Here is a 25,520-nt window from a genome sequence, read left to right on the forward strand (position 1 = left end):
TAAGAATTACCTCATTCATTTATTCAAGAATCATTTCTTGACATTGTGGATACTGAGCCTCATTAGGCATGTTTTACTTTTAAGGACTAACAGACTGGCAAGGGATATGAAGAAATATACTTATGGTTATAAAAATAAAATTTGATGCTGGATAATGACAAATCCCATGAGAGAACATAGGAGGAATTCCTAATTCAAGGTGAAGGATCCAAAATTTCCTAGAGGAGATGGCTCTTCAGGTAGGTATGAAAGGGCAATTAGGAATTCATCCACTGCTGAATTCTCCTCGGCCACAATCTATCACTCTAAAGCAATGGTGATTTTGTTTGATTTTAAAAAAAAAGTAACTTTGACACTTTATTCTTTTCTCCCCAGATCTGGGATGGTCTTTGGAACAGACATAGAACAGCCTGGTTACCTTCAGAAGCTAAAGATCTGGAAGGATGTAGCAGAAGGTATTTAAGGGTAAGTGGAAGGATGTCTAGGCAAGGCTTTACTTCTTTTATAATGTGTCTTGGCATATGGAGACCATTATTCCCATAATCTTTTTGAAAAAAAACTCAAATGGTGCATTTCTGACTGACGAAAGTAGCTTATAAACCAAGGGACACCAAAACTAATTGTGATTACTGCAACTTCTTGCCTTATGTATCCCCCTCCAAGACACTGCCAAAGCTTTGTAAGGTGGTATTCTCCCTTACCACAGTAAGTAGTAAACTCTAGGCAGCTTTGTCATCTTAACAGGTTGTATTGATGATATTTGGAGAGCAACCATTTGACAAGATTCAATGCCAAAGGCATTTCTGACAATCATGATTTAGAAAATTCGTAAGCAACATGGCTTGGGCCTTGATTCAGAGATAGAATAGGACTCTTTTTTTGATTTCTAAAGTCTGGATTTTTGATTCAGTGGGATGGTGGTCTTCCCTCCAGGATAAATTTTGTGAAAGTACAAAGCAAGCTGTGAAACTAGACTGAACTTTTTTTGTCGTTGATGTTGTTATTGGCATAATGATTTACTGATTAAAAGGGGATTGTTGTTCAGGCAGCTGGATTGGCAACTCAGTATGTGGTTTGCTTATAAGCCTGTGAACACTGAGAAATTTCTGCTCCTACTAGTTAAGGATTTTATCTTTTCCTAATCATTAAAGGCATGTTTACATTAGCATATGGAGTGAAATACAAAGGCTCCATTTTAAATAAATGAAACAATTTGTCACTGCATGTGACAAGACTTCCTCCCTGTGATAATGAATACTTGTATAGGAGAGGAAACTGCAAAGAACTGGGAATTGAAGTACAAAGAAGGAAGCTGAATCTCACCATACTAAAGACAGAGCTTTTGCTTTTAAGTGTAAATCTACCATTTATTATGTTCCCTGGTGAAATAAAAGTATTGTTCATTATTTATTAACTATGACCTTGAAAATCACAAAGGAGAAAAAAATGAATTAGTGTTAACAACAAAAGATTTTCTTTTGTTTAAATTATCTAAAGTAAAAGGAATCATCAAGCCTTTGTAAAAATGAACTTTGACTCCTTTTCTAATTATCAAGTAGAAATTTCCATAACTAATTATTTGCCTTACAAAGTTAAGTTTCAAATCCATATTGTACTTGAAATAAAGTTCATTAAATGACATGATTTTACTGCTGAATTACTTCTTAGACTTATGGAAAGGAAATGTTTACAATTATTTCCATACATAAATAATATAAAGTGGGAATAATCATATTCTGAAGAAATCTGGTAAAACCAAAAATAGTAGAACAATTGCCTTATTTGATATTTTGCAGTACCTTACAAACCAACACTGTGTAAGACTCTGAAATGTTCAATTATTGTTTATAAAATAACTATCGATAGGATTTGAACAAGGAAAAAATTTACTGTGAGAATTATGGATTAGGGATTAATTATGAGAATAAGACCTTACATAATTATGGAAGAGACTAGAGAAGGAAGGGTGTGAAAGGGAGATTTGGGAGATCAGGGAAAGGTCATTAATCAGCACTACTAAATAACTGACATAGGCACAAAGTCAGGAATTTCAGGGGATTCTGGGAAGCCAGTAATGTCCAGCTACCAAATGAAATGGGAACATAGAGAAGTGAAGGAAGAAGGCTAGGGCAAACTATCCAGATTGCATAACTCCTACTTTTTAAGGTCTCCAGCCAGACATCTGATGGTGGGCTTTAATTGCGGTTGATCAGCGTGGCTTGCAGTGAGAAGACTAAAACAAGATTGAACCTGCTTTTTTCTGTCTGTCACAGCATCTAATCCAATGACCTTCAAAGTGTAATGGCAGCTTCTTCACTTCTGCTTTCCAATTCTCAAGCAATTTCTTATTTTTGCCAACTCTAATCTAGAACATATAGGACATGGAATTCTGAAAAACATAGTTGTAGCTTAACTAAATTGACAGAGTACAAACTGCCACAGAGTTAAATACAGATTATAAATATTTTCAAGTAACGGTTAAGAAAAATAATAGTGGTAATCAAGTGCATAGAAATTCATCTGGTACTGACCACATTTCTGCTTTTGCAGTTATAGAAAGTCTAAGTTTATACATGAGAGAAATGTGCATGATGTTAATAAATTTAAATTGCAAAGCCTTTGGACTAAATTTAATAGTATCTGAAAAAAAAATCTATTATAGGAAAATATAGAGAAAGTTACTCTGAGGTCTAAAAGAACAAGCTCATTGATTATCTGAAACTTATTGATACAGCAAATTACAGAATAGAAAATAATTTATTTGCTATATTCTAAATTAGCAAAATTATTACAGAAATTACTCTAAAAACCATCTTAGGCAAACTGACCCACAAGGTTATTCTGCATGGCAACTAATTAGAGTAAAATGAAGACTACATTTATGCAATTCACATCTTCCTATACATGGAAAGACCTCTTATACGTGGATTCACTAGAACCCCAGAATTAGGAAAACTCTTGGATGATTTTCTTGTTATGTGAGGATCAGTGGCGGGGGGGGCGGGGCGGAAATTAAGCAGAAAAATAATACAGGGAGGTAAGATTTTTGAATCTTGTTTCATTTTTAATTTTCCCCCAACAATTAAAAAAATTTCAGTCCTACAAAACTTTACAGTAAACACCCAGTCTACTCAGAATGACAAATTGTTAAAAATGGGCATATTTGTTTTGTCTATGGATAGATGGATAGATGGATAAGAGAGAGGGATGGGTGGATGGATGAATGGATAGATACTATTTAGATAATACAGATAAATAGATGGTATGGTGAGTTTAAAACAGTGACAGAAGTTTGCAGCTTCTCATGTCAAGAGATGAGGTTGGTCTCCCAACCCTTGAATCTGGGATGGTCTTGTGTCTTGCTTTGACCAACAGAATTCAGTATAAGTGATATCGTGTGAGTTCTGAATCTAAGCTTTGAAGTTTCCTCTCTCCCCTGGTAGAATTCTACTACCATATAAACATGCTCTAGCCATCCTTCAGAGAGGCCAAGTAGAGGAGAATCAAGGTGCTCCAGCCAAGAGGCTGACAACCACCAGGCATGTGATTAAGATGATCATAGATCATCTGTTCCCAGAGGAGGTGCCAGGTGACTACATCATGAGTGAGCCCAGGGAAAATGAGCAAAATTATCCATCTGAATCTTGTTCCAATTGCCAATCAGAAATTTGTACATTAATAAGTTATTGTTATATTAAGCCAAGGCACTGAGTTTTGGGTGGTTTGTTCACAGAAGAGGCTAATTGATACAGATAGACAGATGGATACTTTATTTTAAGCCATTTGGTAGTGAGTAGCAGGCCTAATAATAAATATTTCACTCTTAAATACTTCAGCATGTAACTCTCAAGAAGAAAAATTTCTCCTATGTAATCCCAGTGTGATCATCACACTCAAGAAATTTAACTTTGAACAATATTATCTAACATACATTTTAAAGGTTTCCTAGTCCAATAATGTTCTTCACATTACCTTTCTTTTTAATCCAGTATAATCAAGGATTAAAAAATTAATTTAGTAGTCACACCTCATAGTCTCCTTTAATCTAGAAGTATGCCCTTATTTGCATGACACTGACATTTTTTAGAGTCCTAGCCAGTTGTTTCAGTTTCTGCAGAATGTTCCTCAATATAGTTTTGTTAAATTATTTATGATTAGATTCAAGTAAAACATTTTTGATAGAATATACAGTACATAGACGACCACATCTACTTCTCTGTGTATCACATTAAAAAACATGATATCAAAAAAAAATTTCAGTTTGTACTGAAATTAGTGCAAAATTAGTTACGTTAACTTTGATCACTTGATTTAAGTGGTGTCTTATTTTATTCTTTTTTTTTTTTTAGTGTATTTTGATTTTGAATCATAGTTAGCTCATCCCCACATCCAGAGTTTAGATGAATTTACCATGCTTTATATAGATATAGATATAAAATATATATACACACATATATACATGTAAATCAGAATATATACAGATGGATCCATTTGGTTATTTATGGTGTGAGGTGTGCATCCAATTTTATATTTTCTCAAATGGTTATCCAGCTACTTTATATAATTTATTAAATATTATTATAGCATTGATTTGATATCTCATTTTTATTACATATTAAATATCCATAATTTGGGGTCAGTCTATGTCTTGATTTCCTATTTCACTCTTCCGTTTATGAAGCAATACTGCTTAAATACAGAGGCTCTAGAGCAGCACTGTTCTGCAGAACTTTCTGAGATAATGGAAATGGTCTATAGCTGCATTGTACAATATGTTAGCCACTTAAGATATGGCTAGTATGACTGATAAACTGAATTTTTATTTTATGTACTTTTTATTAAATTAATTTTTAATTTAACCAATTGTGTAAATAAATATCTGAACACCTATTGTATAGGAGAGTGCAACTCTAGAGGATGTTTTGATATTTGATAGGAATCCCTGATGTTGTTCTGATAATCTGTTCTCATTTTTATTTTTCATGGTTTTCTTGACATTTTTAGAGTTTTTTAATTTGGAATTTCAGATCAAATTTTATAATTCCAAAGAAATAGATATTTTTCTTGGGATTACATCAAAATGTACAAATTAATTTAGGGAAAACTGGCATTTGTGTTTGTATATTGAATAATTCAACCTTGCCAAAAGAGAGATCTGGCCTTTACCCTTAGTTCCTAGGAGTTTCTCTAAGCTCTTGGAATGTCCTATTTGGTAAAAGTGTCTTTGTTTAGCTGAGGGCTTTTGGCCACACTAGATAGTCTAACAATGCGATTTAGGATGGAGGCTTTGGGTTACATGATATTAGCTCAATCTCTGGCGGGGCTAGAGACTGAAGTCAGCTATGCGGACAGCCAATCAGCTCTACATGACCAAGCATCAAAAATCATTATGGAGACCAAAGCTCAGGTGAATTTCCTTGGTTGGCAATACTGTGTGCCTATTGTAACACATTGTTTCCAGAAGAGCTGGTGTTCCTGACTTCACTGGGAGAGGACAGCTGAAGCTCTGCATTTGGAATTTTTGTGGAGTCTGCCCCATGTATCTCTTCCCTTGGCTGATTTTCATATGTGTCCTTTCACTGTAACAAATGATAACTGTCAGTATAACAGCTGCCAGTGGTACTGTGAGTCCTTCCAGCGAACTATCAAAGCAGATGGTGGTCTTGGGGACCCCTAACCTTGCAATTGGTGTCAGAAGTGAGGGTGGTTTGAGGAACCCTGACCTTTTCATTTGATATCTGAATGAGGGTGGTATTGTGGACTATTTCCTAAACTCAAAATATAACACATTTTATCCAAAAGATGTATTTGCAGTTGGTTAGTTTTGCATCACTTGGATTTCAGGTTTTCCTTGTATATGTTTTGTACAATTTTTACTAATTTTATTATTAAGTGTTTTAATTTTTTTTTGGAGTGTTGCTTGTGCCTTGAGTTAGTCTTATAATTATCATACATTTTTCAAGTACATTATTCATTATTGTAGAAATAGATTAGTTTTAATTTTTTTCTAATTTCTATATCTCTTATTTTATCTCTTCTCTAATTGTGTTGGACTATTATATAGACACATATAAAGTATCTATATATTCCAGTTTTAGAGTTTTTTAAAAATCAAGAATGAGAGTTGTATTTTGTATGTTTCTCCTTATATCAATCAAAATGATGAATTATATTAATGGATATCCTAATATTGAATTACCTTTGCACTATTGCATTCCTAGAGTAAAATCTCATATGGTCTTGCTCTATGAATTTCTCAACGTGCTTCTGCAGTCTATGTACTAATACTTGATTTAGGATTTTTGCACTGATATTTCTAAGTGAGATTGGTTAGTGGTTTTCCTTCTATTTTTCTGTTTCATTTTTGATATATTTATCAAGTGTAGGTATTAATGCTATATGTGCTTAGTTATATAAATTTGAGGTTTTTCTTCATTTTCTAAGTTCCAAAACAAATTATATGACATTGGGACTAATTTGTGTTTGAAGATTTAGTCATGAAAACACCTAGGCTTGGTGAAGAGTGTGTGTGTATGATGTTGTTTATTCTGTTTCTCCTCTGGAAGTTTACCTTTCTAAGTTTTCTACTGGGGTCAGATTTTAGTAAACTGTATTTCGAATCATTTTTCTGTTTTATTTAACTTGTTCTACACTGAGTTGTGAAAATACCGAATTAAAAAATTCTGCTTTACTTGGAGCACTTTCATTCTCATGAATGCTTTGTTCAAATATTTGTCATTTAACATGTGAATTTTCACTTTGGAACCTACCAGAGCTTGTATGTGGGTGATGTGGGTGTTTCTGTTTAAACTCCCGTCCTCATTCAAGTTCTAGCATTTATCATCTGTGCTGTGCTTATTAAGACAGAAGTACTGGAAATCCGCTGAGGTTCCATGGTAGCCTCAGACTTACACATTTTTCACTTCTGACTTGGGGATGTCCATTTCTTTCTTTACTAGTTCAGTCATGTATTTTTAAAATTTTTAAATGATATATTCTATTGGACATTTTTCAGTAAGAAGGATTTTAATGTCTAATCTGCCATTAAAAACCATAACATTTTTCCATTTAGTTTAAATAAAATCAATTAATGTTGATTGCCTTCTAAATTAGTTGTTGTAGCACTAGCATGTCCACATCTGTTTTACTTATACTTTCATATTGAAAATACATCTTAAAATGTCTAAGGTCATGTAAATATTTTTAAAAATCAATCAGTACAGAGGTTTTACATCTGAAAACTCATTCTATCTTGATGTGTATAGTTCTACTGAACATCAGAAATCACTATGTGCATACAACTTCTTCAACAAAGCCATCAAAATCATACTGTTACACAATTTCTACACTAAGTCATCTCATTTAGAACACACTCCAGCCATAGTTCTTAACAAATATGCAATGTGTGCCTTTCCAAGTTCCTTCCATAGAACATGTATAAATATTTTATTTTCATGAAAGTCAGTAAATTTTATAGATTCTGTCTATGGTACAGGAAGTTTAAAAAAAGTTTCTGATCATTCAAAAAAAAAAGTAATTCCTGTCATTTTAGGTAGTACAAATGCTAAGTAACTGATTCACAAATGGTAAGACCAATTCTAGTTCAAATATTGTTTGTGCTTTACATAATGAGTAGAAGGAAAATTCTGAAACCTGATTGGGGTGTTATTTCTCATAAATATTTGTCCTTGAAAGTGATACAATGCTAAAACCTTCATTTAAAAAGTAAAATATTTTATTACCTTTTCTTGAACTCTACACAGAATAGTTCAATAAAAAGACGAGGTTAACATATGATCCAGCAATCCCACTCCTGAGCATATATCCGGACAAAACTATAATCCAAAAAGATACACACACCTCTGTGTTCATAGCAGTACTATTCACAGTAGCCAAGACATGGAAACAACCTAAATGTCCATCGACAGATGAAAGGATAAAAAAGATGTGGTACGTATATACAATGGAATACTACTCAGCCATAAAAAAGAATGAAATAATGCCATTTGCAGCAAGATGAATGTAACTAGAGATTATCATACTAAGTGACGTAAGTTAGAAAGAGAAAGACAAATACCATATGATATCACTTATATGTGGAATCTAAAATATAACACAAATGAAACTATCTACAAAACAGAAACTGACTCAAGGATATAGAGAACAGACTTGTGGTTGCCAAGGGAGAGGGAGGGTGGGGGAGGGATAGACTGGGAGTTTGGGGTTAGTAGATGCAAACTATTACATATAGAATGGATAAACAACAAGGTCCTACTATATAGAACAGGGAACTATATTCAATATCCTGAGATAAACCATAGTGAAAAATTATATAAAAAAGAAAGTATTTGTATAGCTAAATCAGTTTGCTGTACAGCAGAAATTAACATTGTAAATCAACTATACTTCAATTAATAAAATAAAAATAAAAAAAGATTTTAAAAAGAGGAGGTTAATTTAATATTAGAGAAATTTAAATTACAAGTAAATCTTTGGAGAATCTTCCACTGAATGCTTATTACTTTATATACTGACATAGGCATTGGTCTTTTAATTTGATTCTTTATAATTTAGCCACTTTACTTTCTATAAAACTTTGGGATAAGGTCTATATATATATTTTAACTCCCAAGAACCACTAATGCAATATATTTTCACAGCAGGTTGTCTGGAAAATGGTCAGTGACAAATTTCTAAACTGTGTTTATTACAAAGATAATCTCAGTAATAGATAGTAAACTAAAGTATTTTTGAAATGTACTGCTCTAAAGTAGTTTATAAATTTAAGCATTTAGAAAAATAATAAATGTTTATCTAAAAAATCAGAAAATACAGAGAATATGAAAATTATATAAAATATAATTTTCTTATAGTGGATAATTATAATTCTTATAGTGGATAATTATATCCACTATAATTCTATCACCCCAGAAAAACTGAATGTTTTGCTCCAGTTGCTTTTAATTTTTAACATCTAAATGTGTAATCTTTCATAAATTATAATCATACTGAATGTATTTTTGATCTCTTAAACTTATTTTTTCTTTTTATATTGTATTAGAATTTTCTTATAACAATAAAATTTAATTTTTAAAAACCCTGTTTTAATGACTTTTTCCAAATGGTTTACCACTCATTTATTTAACCAATAAAATTATTTTATTTTGAGAAATTTCAGTTGTCTACAATTTAGTGTTACAAAAAATGCCACAATGGATATATATGAACATTTGCCTAAATAATTTATTTTTTTTAAAGTTGAATTACTGAATCAGAGAGGTATTTTTTAGAAAGAGTATGTGAATTTAATGTCCCACTAAAAGAATGTGATATCTTCCTAAGTATATAGTATTATTATTTTACATTTTTTATTCAGTAGATAAAAATGACATATTTCTTTGGTTTTCACTTGAATTTCCTTTAGTACAAAAAAAGTGAGCAATTTCATAGGCTTAGTGCAATTTATAATATTTCTTTTTAGTATCAGAGTTTTAAGAGTTTAACCTTTTTCAACAATTGAGGTAAAATTTACATAGAGATATGCACAAAATATTGAGTTTTAATAAATGCACATATTCAAATAAACACAAACACAATCAAGGTATAAAAAATTTCCCTGATGCCAGAAAATTCTCATGTTCCCTTTCCAACGACCACTATTTTGATTTCTACCTCAACAGAGTAGTTTTCCCTGTCCTTGATCTTCATATAAATGAATTCATAATATATCTATTATTTGTGTCTGGCCATTCTAACAAGTGTAAGGTAATATCTCATTGTGGTTTTGATTTGCATTTCCCTGATGATCAGTGATATTGAGCATCTTTTCATGTACCTATTTGCCATTTATATGTCTTCTTTGGGAAAATGTCTATTCAAATTCTCTGCCCATTTTAAAATTTGTGTTTCTGCTTTTGAATTTTATGAGTTCTTTATATATTTTGGATATTAACCCCTTCTCAGATACATGATTCACAAATATTTTCTCTTATTCCATAGGTTGTCTTTTTAAGCCAAAGCAATCTTGAAAAAGAAAAGCAAAGCTGGAGGCATCACACTTCCTGTTTTCAAACTATATTATAAAGCTAATCCAACAGTATGATACTGGCAGAAAAACAGAAACATAGACCAATGGAACAGAATAGAGAGCACAGAAATAAAACCACATAGATACAATCAATTAATTTATGACAGTTGGGTCAAGAATATACAAGGAGAAAGGACAGTTTCTTCAATAAATGGTGTTAGGAAAACTGGACAGCCACATGTGCCTATTTAGTATTCCAGACTAATCAATTAAATTTAATATAACAGTCTCACTAGAGAGAGAAATAACATAATCAGAGCTGTAGTTTAGAAAAAGACTCACATTGACACTGTGCAGAAGATGAACACAAGGGCAGGAGCACAGAGAAGACCAGAAAATGAAGGCAAGGATATTAGACACAAGGTTTTTTAAAATTGTTATTATATAAAATGGTATAATGAGATTCTGAACTAGAGAAATAGAAATAAGATTAGAAAAGGGATTTCAGAGATATTTGAACAACAGAAGAAATGGGAATTACTGAAAGATAGCAGGGAAAGACTTCTAAAAGTAAGAAGTCAAAGATGATGTTTTGAATTAGATTGATTGTTCTGATGTTAATATTTTGACAAACACTAGGAAAACAGGAGATGATAATTTTAAAGTGGGGAGAAGAAAAATGAGATCAAATTTGAACTGAAAGTTGTGTTCGTATTGCCTTTGGATGTGGCTGACTGGAAGCATGAAACAGCAGTGTATTTTAACTTTGTGCAGCTATTAAAGTAATTTCCCAATCTCCAAAATTATACGATCTCAGTACAGAAATCTCCAAAATAGAAGCAAATTGGACAGCCTAAGAATTTAAGAATAATGAAATGACATCTCACTGATGTATTCTCTGGTCATTCTCTTCTTTTGGGGATAAATATTTCTAATCTACTTAGTGCTGACTCCACTATTATTTTTTTCCACTAGCATCTTCTGTTTTCTGTCTTGGCCAGCCCTTTTGCTCCCCCCAATTCCCCAGTGCATTCAGTGAATAAGGCTCTCAAGTTAACCTATCAAATTCAATTAACTGCTGCAAGCTGTCCATGGTGACACTTGCTGTAATTAATTGAGAAAACCAGCATAAAGGCACACTTCAGAATACTTTGTAATTGAGTGTGAAGTCTCATGAGATCTGTTGCTCAATTCCAAGTGTATGGAGTTTTGGGTGGGATTTGGGTTGTGCCATGGAAACCATTTATTAACTTGTTATAGGCTATGTCTAAAATTCTATATACCACAAGATTTGCTCTCAAGAGACATGGTTTGAGAAACCTGATAGTTTTCTGTGTCCATAGGATGTTTCAACTTCTTTCTCTCCTAATTTATCCCAACATATATTTCAGATTTTTCCTTTCTCCATACTCCCAACTATCTATAAGAGAAAATTATTTCAATCTTCTGTTGAATATAATATAATGACCAGTAAATTGAACATAGTTTTAGTCTAGATGATAATGATATAAAGATTTAATAAAAATAGTTTTTAAAAATAGTAAAACTTGTACTGCCAGGGTCCCGTGACCCAGGGACAACTTCCCCGGGGGAATGCACGGCACGCCTCATGCTGGTGCAACATCACTCTAGCCTCTGCTGCCACAGGTTCACCCCTCATCTGTACCCCACCCTCTCCCCCGCCTGAGTGAGCCAGAGCCACCGAATCAGCTGCTCCTTTAAATCCGTCCTGTCTGAGCAATGAACAGACGCCCTCAGGTGACCTACATGCAGAGGCGGGTCCAAATCCAAAGCTGAACCCCGGGAGCTGAGCGAACAGAGAAGAGAAAGGGAAATTTCTCTCAGCAGCCTCAGGAGCAGCGGATTAAACCTCCACAATCAACTTGATGTACTCTGCATCTGTGGAATACCTGAATAGACAATGAATCATCCCAAATTGAGGAGGTGGACTTTGAGAGCAATGATATATATATATTTTTCCCTTTTTCTCTTTTTGTGAGTGTGTATGTGTATGCTTCTGTGTGTGAGTTTGTCTCTATAGCTTTGCTTTTACCATTTGTCCTAGGGTTCTTTCTGTCCGTTTTTTTTGTTTGTTTTTTTTAATTACTTAAAAAAATTTTTTTTCTTAATAATTATTTTTTTAATAACTTTATTTTATTTTATCTTCGTCTTTCTTTCTTTCTTTCTTTTCTCCCTTTTATTCTGAGTCGTGTAGAGGACAGGCTCTTGGTGCTCCAGCCAGGCATCAGGGCTGTGCCACTGAGGTGGGAGACCCAAGTTCAGGACACAGGTCCGCAAGAGATCTCCCAGCTCCACATAATATCAAATGGCGAAAATCTCCCAGAGATCTCCATCTCAACGCCGAGACCCAGCTCCACTCAATGACCAGCAAGCTACAGTGCTGGACATCCTATGCCAAAGAACTAGCAAGACAGGAACACAACCCCATCCATTAGCACAGAGGCTGCCTAAAATCATAATAAGGACACAGACACCCCAAAACACACCACCAGACGTGGACCTGCCCAAGAGAAAGACAAGATCCAACCTCGTCCACCAGAACACAGGCACTAGTCCCCTCCACCAGGAAGCCTACACAACCCACTGCACCAACCTTAGCCACTGGGGACAGACACCAGAAACAACGGGAACTACGAACCTGCAGCCTGTGAAAGGAGACCCCAAACACAGTAAGTTAAGCAAAATGAGAAGACAGAAAAACACACAGCAGATGAAGGAGCAAGGCAAAAACCCACCAGACCTAACAAATGAAGAGGAAATAGGCAGTCTCCCTGAAAAAGAATTCGGAATAATGATAGTAAACATGATTCAAAAACTTGGAAATAGAATGGAGAAAATACAAGAAACGTTTAACAAGGACCTAGAAGAACTAAAGAGCAAACAAACAGTGATGAACAACAAAATAAATGAAATTAAAAATTCTCTAGAAAGGATCAATAGCAGAATAACTGAGGCAGAAGAACGGATAAGTGACCTGGAAGATAAAATAGTGGAAATAACTACTGAAGAGCAGAATAAAGAAAAAAGAATGAAAAGAACTGAGGACAGTCTCAGAGACCTCTGGTACAACATTAAATGTACCAACATTTGAATTATAGGGGTCCCAGAAGAAGAAGAGAAAGGGACTGAGAAAATATTTGAAGAGATTATACTTGAAAACTTCCCTAACATGAGAAAGGAAATAGTTAATCAAGTCCAGAAAGCACAGAGAGTCCCATAAAGGATAAATCCAAGGAGAAACACGCCAAGACACATATTAATCAAACTATCAAAAATTAAATACAAAGAAAACATATTAAAAGCAGCAAGGGAAAAACAACAAATAACACATAAGGGAATCCACATAAGGTTAACAGCTGATCTTTCAGCAGAAACCCTGCAAGCCAGAAGGGAGAGGCAGGACATATTTAAAGTGATGAAAGAGAAAAACCTACAACCAAGATTACTCTACCCAGCAAGTATCTCATTCAGATTTGATGGAGAAATTAAGACCTTTACAGACAAGCAAAAGCTAAGAGAATTCAGCACCACAAAACCAGCTTTACAACAAATGCTAAAGGAAATTCTCTAGGCAGGAAACACAAGAGAAGGAAAAGACCTACAATAATAAACCCAAAACAATTAAGAAAATGGTAATAGGAACATACCTATTGATAATTACCTTAAATGTAAATGGATTAAATACTCCAACAAAAAGACATAGACTCGCTGAATGGATACAGAAACAAGACCCGTATATATGCTGTCTACAAGAGACTCACTTCAGACCTAGGGACACATACAGACTGAAAGGGAGGGGATGGAAAAAGATATTCCATGCAAATGGAAATCAAAAGAAAGCTGGAGTAGCAATTCTCATATCAGACAAAACAAACTTTAAAACAAAGACTATTACAAGAGACAAAGAAGGACACTACATAATATCAAGGGATCAATCCAAGAAGAAGATAAAACAATTGTGAATATTTATGCACCCAATATAGGAGCACCTCAATACATAAGGCAAATACTAACAGCCATAAAAGGGAAATCGACAGTAACACAATCATAGTAGGGGGCTTTAACACCTTACATTCACCAATGGACAGATCATCCAAAATGAAAATAAATAAGGAAACACAAGCTTTAAATGATACATTAAACAAGATGGACTTAATTGATATTTATAGGACATTCCATCCAAAAACAACAGAATACACATTCTTCTCAAGTGCTCAAGTAACATTCTCCAGGATAGATCATATCTTGGGTCACAAATCAAGCCTTGGTAAATTTAAGAAAATTGAAATCGTTTCTAGTATCTTTTCTGACCACAACGCTATGAGACTAGATATCAATTACAGGAAAAAATCTGTAAGAAATACAAACACATGGAGGCTAAACAACACACTACTTAATAACTAAGAGATCAATGAAGAAATCAAAGAGGAAATCAAAAAATACCTAGAAAAAATTACAATGAAAACACGACGACCCAAAACCTATGGGATGCAGCAAAAGCAGTTCTAAGAGGGAAGTTTACAGCAATACAATCCTACATTAAGAAACAAGAAACATCTCAAATAAACAACCTAACCTTACACCTAAAGCAATTAGAGAAAGAAGAACAAAAAACCCTCAGTTAGCAGAAGGAAAGAAATCATAAAAATCAGATCAGAAATAAATGAAAAAGAAATGAAGGAAACAATAGCAAAGATCAATAAAACTAAAAGCTGGTTCTTTGAGAAGATAAGCAAAATTGATAAACCATTAGCCAGACTTATCAAGAAAAAAAAGGGAGAAGCCTCAAATCAATAGAATTAGAAATGAAAAAGGCGAAGTACCAACTGACACTGCAGAAATACAAAGGATCATGAGAGATTACTATAAGCAACTCTATGCCAATAAAATGGACAACCTGGAAGAAATGGACAAATTCTTAGAAATGCACAACCTTCTGAGACTGAGCCAGGAGGAAATAGAAAATATGAACAGACCAATCACAAGCACTGAAATTGAATCTGTGATTAAAAATCTTCCAACAAACAAAAACCCAGGACCAGATGGCTTCACAGGCGAATTCTATCAAACATTTAGAGAAGATCTAACACCTATCCATCTCAAACTCTTCCAAAACATAGCAGAGGGAGGAACACTCCCAAATTCATTCTATGAGGCCACCATCACCCTGATACCAAAACCAGACAAAGATGTCACAAGGAACGAAAACTACAGGCCAATATCACTGATGAACGTAGATGCAAAAATCCTTAACAAAATACTAGCGAACAGAATCCAACAGCACATTAAAAGCATCATACACCATGATCAAGTGGGGTTTATTTCAGGAATGCAAGGATTCTTCAATATATGCAAATCAATCAACGTGATACACCATATTAACAAATTGAAGGAGAAAAACCATATGATCATCTCAATAGATGCATAGAAATCTTTTGACAAAATTCAACAGCCATTTATGATAAAAACCCTCCAGAAAGTAGGCATAGAGGGAACTTTCCTCAACATAATAAAGGTCATATATGACAAACCCACAGCCAACATTGTCCTCAATGGTGAAAAACTGGAACCATTTCTTTCCATAAGATCAGGAACAAGACAAGGTTGCCCACTCTCACCACTATTATTCAACATAGTTTTGGAAGTTTTAGTCACAGCAATCAGAGAAAAAAAAGAAAAAAGGGAATCCAAATTGGAAAAGAAGAAGTAAAGCTGTCACTGTTTGCAGATGACATGATACTATATGTAGGGAATCCTAAAGATGCTACCAGAAAACTACTAGAGCTAATCAATGAATTTGGTAAAGTAGGATACAAAATTAATGCACAGAAATCTCTTGCATTCCTATACACTAATGATGAAAAATCTGAAAGTGAAATTAAGAAAACACTCCCATTTACCACTGCAACAAAAAGAATAAAATATCTAGGAATAAACCTACCTAAGGAGACAAAAGACCTGTATTCAGAAAATTATAAGACACTGATGAAAGAAATTAAAGATGGTATAAACAGATGGAGAGATATACCATGTTGTTGGATTGGAAGAATCAACATTGTGAAAATGACTCTACTACCCAAAGCAATCTACAGATTCAATGCAATCCCTATCAAACTACCACTGGCATTTTTCACAGAACTAGAACAAAAAATTTCACAATTTGTATGGAAACACAAAAGACCCTGAATAGCCAAAGCAATCTTGAGAAAGAAACACGGAGCTGGAGGAATCAGGCTCCCTGACTTCAGACTATACTACAAAGCTACAGTAATCAAGAAAGTATGGTACTGGCACAGAAACAGAAATAGAGATCAATGGAACAGGATAGAATGTCCCCAGATAAACCCACACACATATGGTCACCTGACCTTTGATAAAGGAGGCAAGAATATACAATGGAGAAAAGACAGCCTCTTCAATAAGTGGTGCTAGGAAAACTGGAGAGGTACATGTAAAAGAATGAAATTAGAACACTCCCTAACACCATTCACAAAAATAAACTCAAAATGGATTAAAGACCTAAATGTAAGGCCAGACACTATCAAACTCTTAGAGGAAAACATAGGCAGAACACTCTATGACATAAATCACAGCAAGAGCCTTTTTGACCCACATCCTAAAGAAATGGAAATAAAAACAAAAATAAACAAATGGGACCTAATGAAACTTAAAAGCTTTTGCACAGCAATGGAAACCATAAACAAGACAAAAAGACAACCCTCAGAATGGGAGAAGATATTTGCAAATGAAGCAACTGACAAAGGATTAATCTCCAAAATATACAAGCAGCTCATGCAGCTCAATATCAAAAAAACAAACAACCCAATCCAAAAATGGGCAGAAGACCTAAATAGACATTTCTCCAAAGAAGAAATACAGATTGCCAATACACACATGAAAGAATGCTCGACATCATTAATCATTAGAGAAATGCAAATCAAAACTACAATGAGGTATCATCTCACAGTAGTCAGAATGGCCATTATCAAAAAATCTACAAACAATAAATGCTGGAGAGGGTGTGGAGAAAAGGGAACCCTCTTGCACTGTTGGTGGGAATGTAAATTGATACAGCCACTATGGAGAACAGTATGGAGGTTCCTTAAAAAACTACAAATAGAACTACCATACGACCCAGCAATCCCACTACTGGGCATATACCCTGAGAAAACCATAACTCAAAAAGAGTCATGTACCAAAATGTTCATTGCAGCTCTATTTACAATAGCCAGGACATGGAAGCAACCTAAGTGTCCATCAACAGATGAATGGATAAAGAAGATGTGGCACATATATACAATGGAATATTACTCAGCCATATAAAGGAGCGAAACTGAGTTATATGTAGTGAGGTGGATGGACCTAGAGACTGTCATTCAGAGTGAAGTAAGTCAGAAAGAGAAAAACAAATACTGTATGTTAACACATATATATGGAGTCTAAAACATAACAAAAAAAATGGTCTGTAGAACCTAGGGGCAAGACGGGAATAAAGATGCAGACCTACTAGAGAATGGACTTGAGGATACGGGGAGGGGGAAGCATAAGCTGGGACAAAGTGAGAGAGTGGCATGGACATATATACACTAACAAACGTAAAATAGATAGCTAGTGGGAAGCAGCCGCATAGTACAGGGAGATCAGCTCGGTGCTTTGTGACCACGTAGAGGGGTGGGATAGGGAGGGTGGGAGGGAGGGAGATGCAAGAGGGAAGAGATATGCCAACATATGTATATGTATAACTGATTCACTTTGTTATAAAGCAGAAACAAACACACCATTTTAAAGCAATTATACTCCAATAAAGATGTTTTAAAAAAATAAAAATAGTAAAACTTGTAAATTACTTTCTTCTGTGCCCACAATATTAGATAATCTTCTGTTTTCATAGTGCTCAGATCCATTAACTCAACCTCTGAAAACAGGGTGTATTTGAATATGCAGAAGTAGGCTACAACATCATTAATTTAGGATAACATGCTATTTTAAAATTATTCAGCCATCTAGTTTTTGTCCATGTTAATAAAATTCCTTAGCCTTCTTCCCTGGGTGCCAGAATAATTCCAAGGTAACTGACTAAGGCTTAAATTAATCACCACTAGATGGTAGCCTTGTCAGGGATCATTGATCCATATAGCGATTCCTTGGGTGGTTGTGATAAGAAAATGAGAAAATGTATTTATTATAATTATCACAAATCCAGCACAGAATGAGTGCAGAGTAAATACCAGTCATTATTTTTAATTTTAAATGAATGCTTAATGAACATTTACTGCATATTAGCCATGGTATCAGATAATCTTAAAACTGGTTTAATAATCAACTATTAAAAATTTTTCAATTTTGTATCTTTACTGAACTTTGATTATTTATGTGGTCAATTATATAGCCACACATTTAATGTTATATATTTAAAAAATTATTTTAATAATTATTTGGTATTAGTTATAAGCAGAGACTCTGTGAATGCAACAAATACTCCTTAAAACTTTTAAATGTATTTTTAATTATTTTTACTTTAACATCTTTCTACCATTTTCTGATTGTCAAAGCTCCACAAAAAGCTTTTCTCCACAGTTACTCAGTACATCCATTTCACACTCTCATGATATCAGTGATCATATTCTCCTATTCTGTAATGTTTCATGCAAAGTGAACCAAAAATAAAACAAAGCAAAACAAACAAAAACTCATGGAATATGAACTTCTTTCTACACTCTGCAGAGGATACAAAAATGGATGATCCTTTCCTTATATATCAAAATAAGTTTTAAGTATGTCCCTTCCATTTTAATACCCTGACCTTACGAATTCTAAATGTATAAATGTAGATGTACATCTGTAAGGACATTAAAAATTTATGGCATCCACTAGATATGAAAGATAAGAACTAACAATGGAATGCGAAGTATTCTGATTCTAATATTTTAACATTAATACTTTATTTTTAAAAATTAAAATTATGTATCTATATTGTAAAAATATCAAACACTAAATGTTATACACAATAAAATAAGAAAATTCTTCCTTGCCCATCCCATTGTATACCGTAGAGGAAGCCACTCTTTTGTTCTCTCTTTTACTGTTTCCTCTCTTAGTGTATGATCACACACACACAAAAACATATGTCCTTGAAATCTTTTGATGTGAATAAATCACATTCTTTTTAATAGCTTCATAATATATAGGTGCCATAATTTTTCCATTTTCTTGAAATAGACATGTATAATTTTTAACTATAGCACATAAATATGTTTATGTGTATATAAGTGGGTATATTTATGTATACTTGTATATATTTGTGCACATGTTCAAGTATTGATGAAATAGTAACTTTTCAGAAGTGGATTTTGCTAGTGCATTTTGCTCAGGTTTTTTGGAAGGTTGTTCTTTTTTTATTTGTTGGTAAGAGATATTTATATATCGTTAATATGAATCATTTTTGTAATTGCACATTGCAAATTTTTATGCCAGTTTGCCACTAGGCTTTTTAATTCTGTCATAAGTTCTTTCTTAAGATGAATAATTTTACGTTATGAAATCTCATATGTATACATACATGTAGTGTCTTTTTTAGGAAAACTTTCCACATTCCAACATTACGAAATAAAACCATTTGTTTCCTTCTAGCGTATTTATGCTCTATTATGTGTACTTCAATTCATCAGAAGCTTGCTGTTATGTAAAGTTTTGAATAGAAGTTTAGCTTTTGTTTTTTTCCAAATACATGATCAAATGTCCAAACTCTCTTTATTATTAAATAGTCCATCTTTCTCCAGCTAAACTTAAAAGCCAAATTTACCTAATAATAAACTAATTTATACGCCTATGCATGTCTTTCTGACCCAACTTCTCTTCTATTTATTTTTGCCTCTAATATTGAACCAATCAATACTAACTCTTTTTAATAATGTTGTTTAAAATTTTTTTTAAGATAGCTATTTAACAGACTAGATTTTTGGATAAAACTGAGAATCAGTTCATCAATTTTCTTAGAATTATTAATCACTATGATAGTATAATAATTAAAATATTATATATCAGAATCTAATATTTAAATATAAAGCCAATGATCATAGGAAAATTTTTAGCCTTAAACACTTAATCATATGTATGTACATATTCACATATGTATAGAACAAATTAAATCTCCAAATTAAAAAACTTGGGAAAATTATAAAGATAATATAATAAAATAAATAATAAAGATAAAATCAGAAATTAATGAAGAAAAGAGTAATCAAGTTAGTCAATATTTTAAAAATATACATAAATTAGACAAATGTTCAGCTCAGTTAATAAAAAAGATAAAGCATAAATATACAAAGTGTACAAAATGTATATTTGCTGTAATTTTTTAGTAGAAAAGAAATCTCATATATGCCTGGCTTGCTAAGTTTTTTTAAATCAAGAAGACTTGTTGGATTTTGTAGAATAATTTTTCTGTTTATGAAGTGCATTATACTGATAGATTTATGATGGTGAATTATTTTTTTTTAATAAATTTATTTATTTATTTATTTATGGCTACATTGGGTCTTCATTGCTGCGCGTGGGCCCTCTCCAGCTGCGGCGAGTGGGGGCCACTCCTTACTATAATCCTGATATATTATTTTTGGCACTCTACTTGATTTTGTCTGAAAATATTTTATCTGGAGTTTTTAGATTTAAATTTATAAGTTTAAAAAATTACAAATTTTCTGCATATTTTTCCAATTATTGCATAAAAGTTGTAGTATTCTTTAAAAACCAGTTGGACATCTTTCCCACTTTATCTGTGAAATATTTTGTGTAAGTTATGAATTAACTGCCCTTGAAGATATGATTAACATGCCAATAAAAAGTCTTTCTGGTGTCCTTTCTGAAATTTTTGACTACAAGTTCAACTTCTTTAATGGTTATATTTCATTTAAGTGTGCTGCACCTTTGTGAGTCAAATTTGGTAATTTAAAATTTCCTGGAAAACTATCAATTACATTTAGGTTCTCTAATTTATTGGCATACAGTTTATTCTAGTTATTGTTTTACATATATTTCCGTTTTATCAGTTTTGTTTTCTTTTTCATTCTTAATTTATCTGTGCTTTCCCCTTTTTAATTCCCTGTGACTATTATTGCTAGACACTTGTAATTTATTCTTCAAAGAATAAGCATAAAAATTAATTTCTTTTGATTTTTGCATCTATGTTTTAATATCTGCTTTTATCAATATTATTTGCTTTTTTGAATTTTGTTTTAATCTGCTCTACAGTACTTTAAAAAATTTTGGAGTTGTTTGCTGTTTTCAAAATTCTTTTGTGATAAATATATTTTTTGCAATATATTTACCTATAGTTTTCATGAGTTTGACAAAGTTTTTTCCTAAATATTACTTTAATTAATTTTAATGTGGCTATACTAGATAAATTTTTATTTATATTTTTCTGACATTGCTTCTTTTCAGACTTCATGGCCTATTTTTATTTATAGGAGTGTCTGTTACAAATAAATATTAATAATTTTGTTAGTATACAGTACAATCAATGAAGTTAGTAAGGTGGAAGATGACTAGTCAAAATTGAGTGATGAACAGGGAAGGGGTAGTATTGTCTTAGTGGAGCAACCTGAGATATTTTTTAGATGCTTCATAAAGTTATTGCATAAAAACCATATTTAGAGTTTGATCTTAAAAAATAAAAGACTTCTACAACAAAAAAAGAATGTAAAGTCTTAGATGCTCCTGAGACTCCTTACACACTCACAGTTTTCTATGATTCTTTAAATTTTAGAAATCACAGAGTTGAAAGGTATTATGGAATCATAAAAAATTACTGGGCCACTGTCTGACCACTCTCCTAATTTTTTTCAAAAGTGTTATATCAGAAGGAAGACCACTGTGAAACATAACCAGTGGGAAAACAAAGCCAAGAAGAAAAGTATCACTATTTCCAAGAACAATATAGCTAGAACATGCAATATTCAAACACAAGAAAAAAATTGATTTAACTAAATGTCTCATTCATTGCCCAAATGTTTATATACAGGCACTGTAAACACAGGACTAATGTGTTGCTTGATAGCATTCACCGAAGAATTTACGCATATAGCCTAATTATTAGAGACCAGATATTCTACATTCAGAAAGAAAAAAGAGATGAATTTTATCTGCAGTAGAAAACATTTATTACATTGTATAAAATATCCTCACTTAGATCATTTTAAGATGTTTAAATGAGTTACAGGGAGAATATATAGTAGAAAATATGAGGAGAATAAAAATTATAGTTTAATATGAAACATCACTGCTTGCATATATCTCTTCAGGATAGAATTCAAAATGCCATGTTTATAGAAACGTTCTTTTTTTTAGTCTTACAAAAGAATTCTAAATACTCAGTATAATCCTTTTTCTCAGTATGAATAAAATACAAATATTGTATGAATGAAGGCACATAAAATTATTTCTTTTTATGCTATTAAAAATCAAGACTCTCCCTGTACAATAGTTTTTAGGTGACAAAAGTGGCTTTTCTACCCTTGTGTTTCTATGATGTATGCATCCATTTCACAGGACTCTTTTTTTATAGAAGTGTTTATTGTGAGGACCGCAGGAGACCAGCACAGTTATTTATAGGGATTTTGAGTATCTATAGTTAAGCTAGTATTAGATGAAATGAACCCATACTTGAATAAACCACTTTGTTCTTCAGTTAAGGAAAGGAGAATTTAAGAGTGAAATCTGTAATATTATAATTCAAAGATGCTCATAAGTTGTTCTAATTTATGTTTTTGCCATGGTGCTGGACATTATTGTAACATTATTGTTGAATGTCTTGGCATTACATGCAGGGTCATTCTTGTTAGACAGGTGGATAAGTCACTCTTGCATTGTCATTGTATCAATGTTAGTCATAAGTTTAGTCAGCAATCTGCCATCCACTCTGTCCCAAGCACAATGTTAGGTGTGTGATCATTCCTACATTCTCTTTCTCTATCTCAAAAATGCATGTGCTTTCCAGTTTTATCATGTTCTATACCTTGTCTTGTTTTGTTGTCAGGTGCTTTGCTAGAAAATTGAAGAGTTGGATAGTGTTTGGACTTCGGATCTGGGAGAGAATCAAAATTATATCTGGAACCTAGAAAAATGGTACAGATGAACCAGTTTGCAGGGCAGAAATAGAGACACAGGTGTAGAGAACAAACGTATGGATGCCAAGCGGGGAAAGTGGTGGAGGGGGGTGGTGGTGGGATGAATTGGGAGATTGGGATTGACATGTATACACTAATATGTATAAAATGGATAACTAATAAGAACCTGCTGTATACAAAAATAAATAAAATTCTAAAATTCAAAAAAAAATTAAATGAGGTTGGGGCTTTGAGTTAAGAAGTTTCTGCTTGCTTGATCAAAATCAAGTACTTTCTTTGGCTTTCAGTTAATTCCAACAGAAGTAACCTCAAATGTCTCACAGTTAGTTTCCTGTAATCATCCTTATGTGCTCTTTATTTTTTGTATCAGTAATATTATAATTGGTGGTAAGCTACTGTGATGATTTCCCTAAACATACATCAGATAATACAAAGAATATTAGGAAGTTGACTATTTCTTTGAAGTACAAAATAATTTCATTGAATTATTCACAATAAAGGAGCTAGTCAGCAAATATACATTATTCATGGCCAAGCATTGCTCTTAAATAGTAAAGGAGGGAATTAAAATATACTTAATACTTCTGCAAATACTTTTTACATTAAAACATAAGATAGAAATGAAAATCACTTGTATGGGTATCCTCATTCAACTTCCAAGTTAGTGATCAGCCCTTAGCTCTTCAAATAATTTAGGATTAAATTGCATAATCATTACAAAGCCTCTATTTCTTTATATTTTTTACTTGAATTCTACCCTATGAAAGAGTGGTCAGCAGCTTGGATTTTAAAGAAGCTGAAACCATTATGGAAAGAGCAAGCATAGATGGATACTTACTGGGTAAAGAGGGACATTTAGACATGCTGATGTTGGAGAATGTAAACTGAGCAACATTTACTGCTTTCAGCAGTTTTCCTTTTATATATGCCTTCACCAGCTTGAAATTTTATATAAAAACAGGATTGTTCTAGACAAGGTTAATTGTGTCTGCATTAAGAAAATAGGAACATTTTTAAATGAGAAACGATCAACATAAAATACTATAATAAGGATTATAAAATAGAAGGAAAAGCAAGATTTGAAATCAGCTTGACTTACAAAACAATAACAACGCATACTTATGAAGCTAGAATGATAGCAATTATTTTCAGAGAGAGAATAACCTCTGTTTCTGGAGGTGAAAATTATTATGTATTTACATATTAGTTTAGTTTGACCTCTAAGAATCTGTTTTTACATAGCTTTGTAAATTCACTCAGGTTCATGTATTCTTCATTTACCATATGTTCACAATTATGCTTAAATTTAAGTTAATTGGAGCTCCAGGGTCAATACAGGGTCAGATGAAAATCGTGCTAATGAAGATGATTACCTCAGCAGAGCCCAGTTTATAAACTGTTTATTCTTAGAATCAGGAGGTATTATGGCAGAGTTCCAGTCAGCAAAACGAGGGCTTTGTAATAATAAAACATCCTCTTGTATCTTACTATACGTTCCAAAATTTGCCTCTAAAGGGGCCAAATTATTTTCTCAGAAGGCAATTTCTACATGCAAGGAGGCAATATGACTTCAAACTTCAGTCTTTGAATTTGATCACATTCACCTTGCTTAGAAGAAATCTATTTAAAGGCTATGTTTCCATATGTAGTGGCATAGTAAAATATGTTGACTCTTATTTGTAAACCAATCATAATTCATGTGATCACATAATCATAGTTAGAAAAGAAAATGAAAGCAGAAGAGCTAAAATAATTTTGTTCAAAAGTCTCAAAGTTTTATTTATTCAAACTCAGATCCTAATATAAGCCCAAACATATGATTATTCATCATGGTAAATTTCACCATGACCACTTCACCTCTATGATTTTTGCTGTACAACATCCAACAGCCATTGAACATAGATGTATGAGAATGTCAGAGTATTTTTGCATTGATTACTTTATCCAACCACTTCATTTTGTAGAGGATGTTTGAATGCCAGAAGGACTGATTTTCCTAGTATCACACAAGTAGCTGTGAAAATGTGATTAGAACCTACATCTTTTGATTTCCAGATTAAGATTTATTCCTCTACATCACACTGCATCTTGCTACTATTTTAAGTTCTTAATCTGTTTGTAGATGATTTAACATGTGGATTTTTCTGGAGTAATGCATAGGCAATTCCTTAAATAAAAAAAAAAAGAAAGAAGGAATTCCTGGTTTGGAGGCTACTTAAGTCTGTGACAGATAGCTGATAGCATAAAAGGCTTGTATGGGTAACATTGCTCATGATGAAACACTTGGTTGAAAGATCATTTGATTGTGTGTTGTGATTTCAGTTTAGAACTAAAAATGTTGTTTG

At 32.9% G+C, this 25,520-nt stretch overlaps 1 pseudogene; it reads left to right on the top strand.

Moving 5' to 3' along the window:
* Nucleotides 1-227: 227 nt before the first annotated feature.
* The window catches only part of LOC118889906, a 30,210-nt pseudogene continuing 4,917 nt past the window's right edge, over nucleotides 228-25,520 (top strand).

This window comes from Balaenoptera musculus, chromosome 2 (assembly GCF_009873245.2).
Source record: "Balaenoptera musculus isolate JJ_BM4_2016_0621 chromosome 2, mBalMus1.pri.v3, whole genome shotgun sequence".
Lineage (NCBI taxonomy): Eukaryota > Metazoa > Chordata > Mammalia > Artiodactyla > Balaenopteridae > Balaenoptera > Balaenoptera musculus.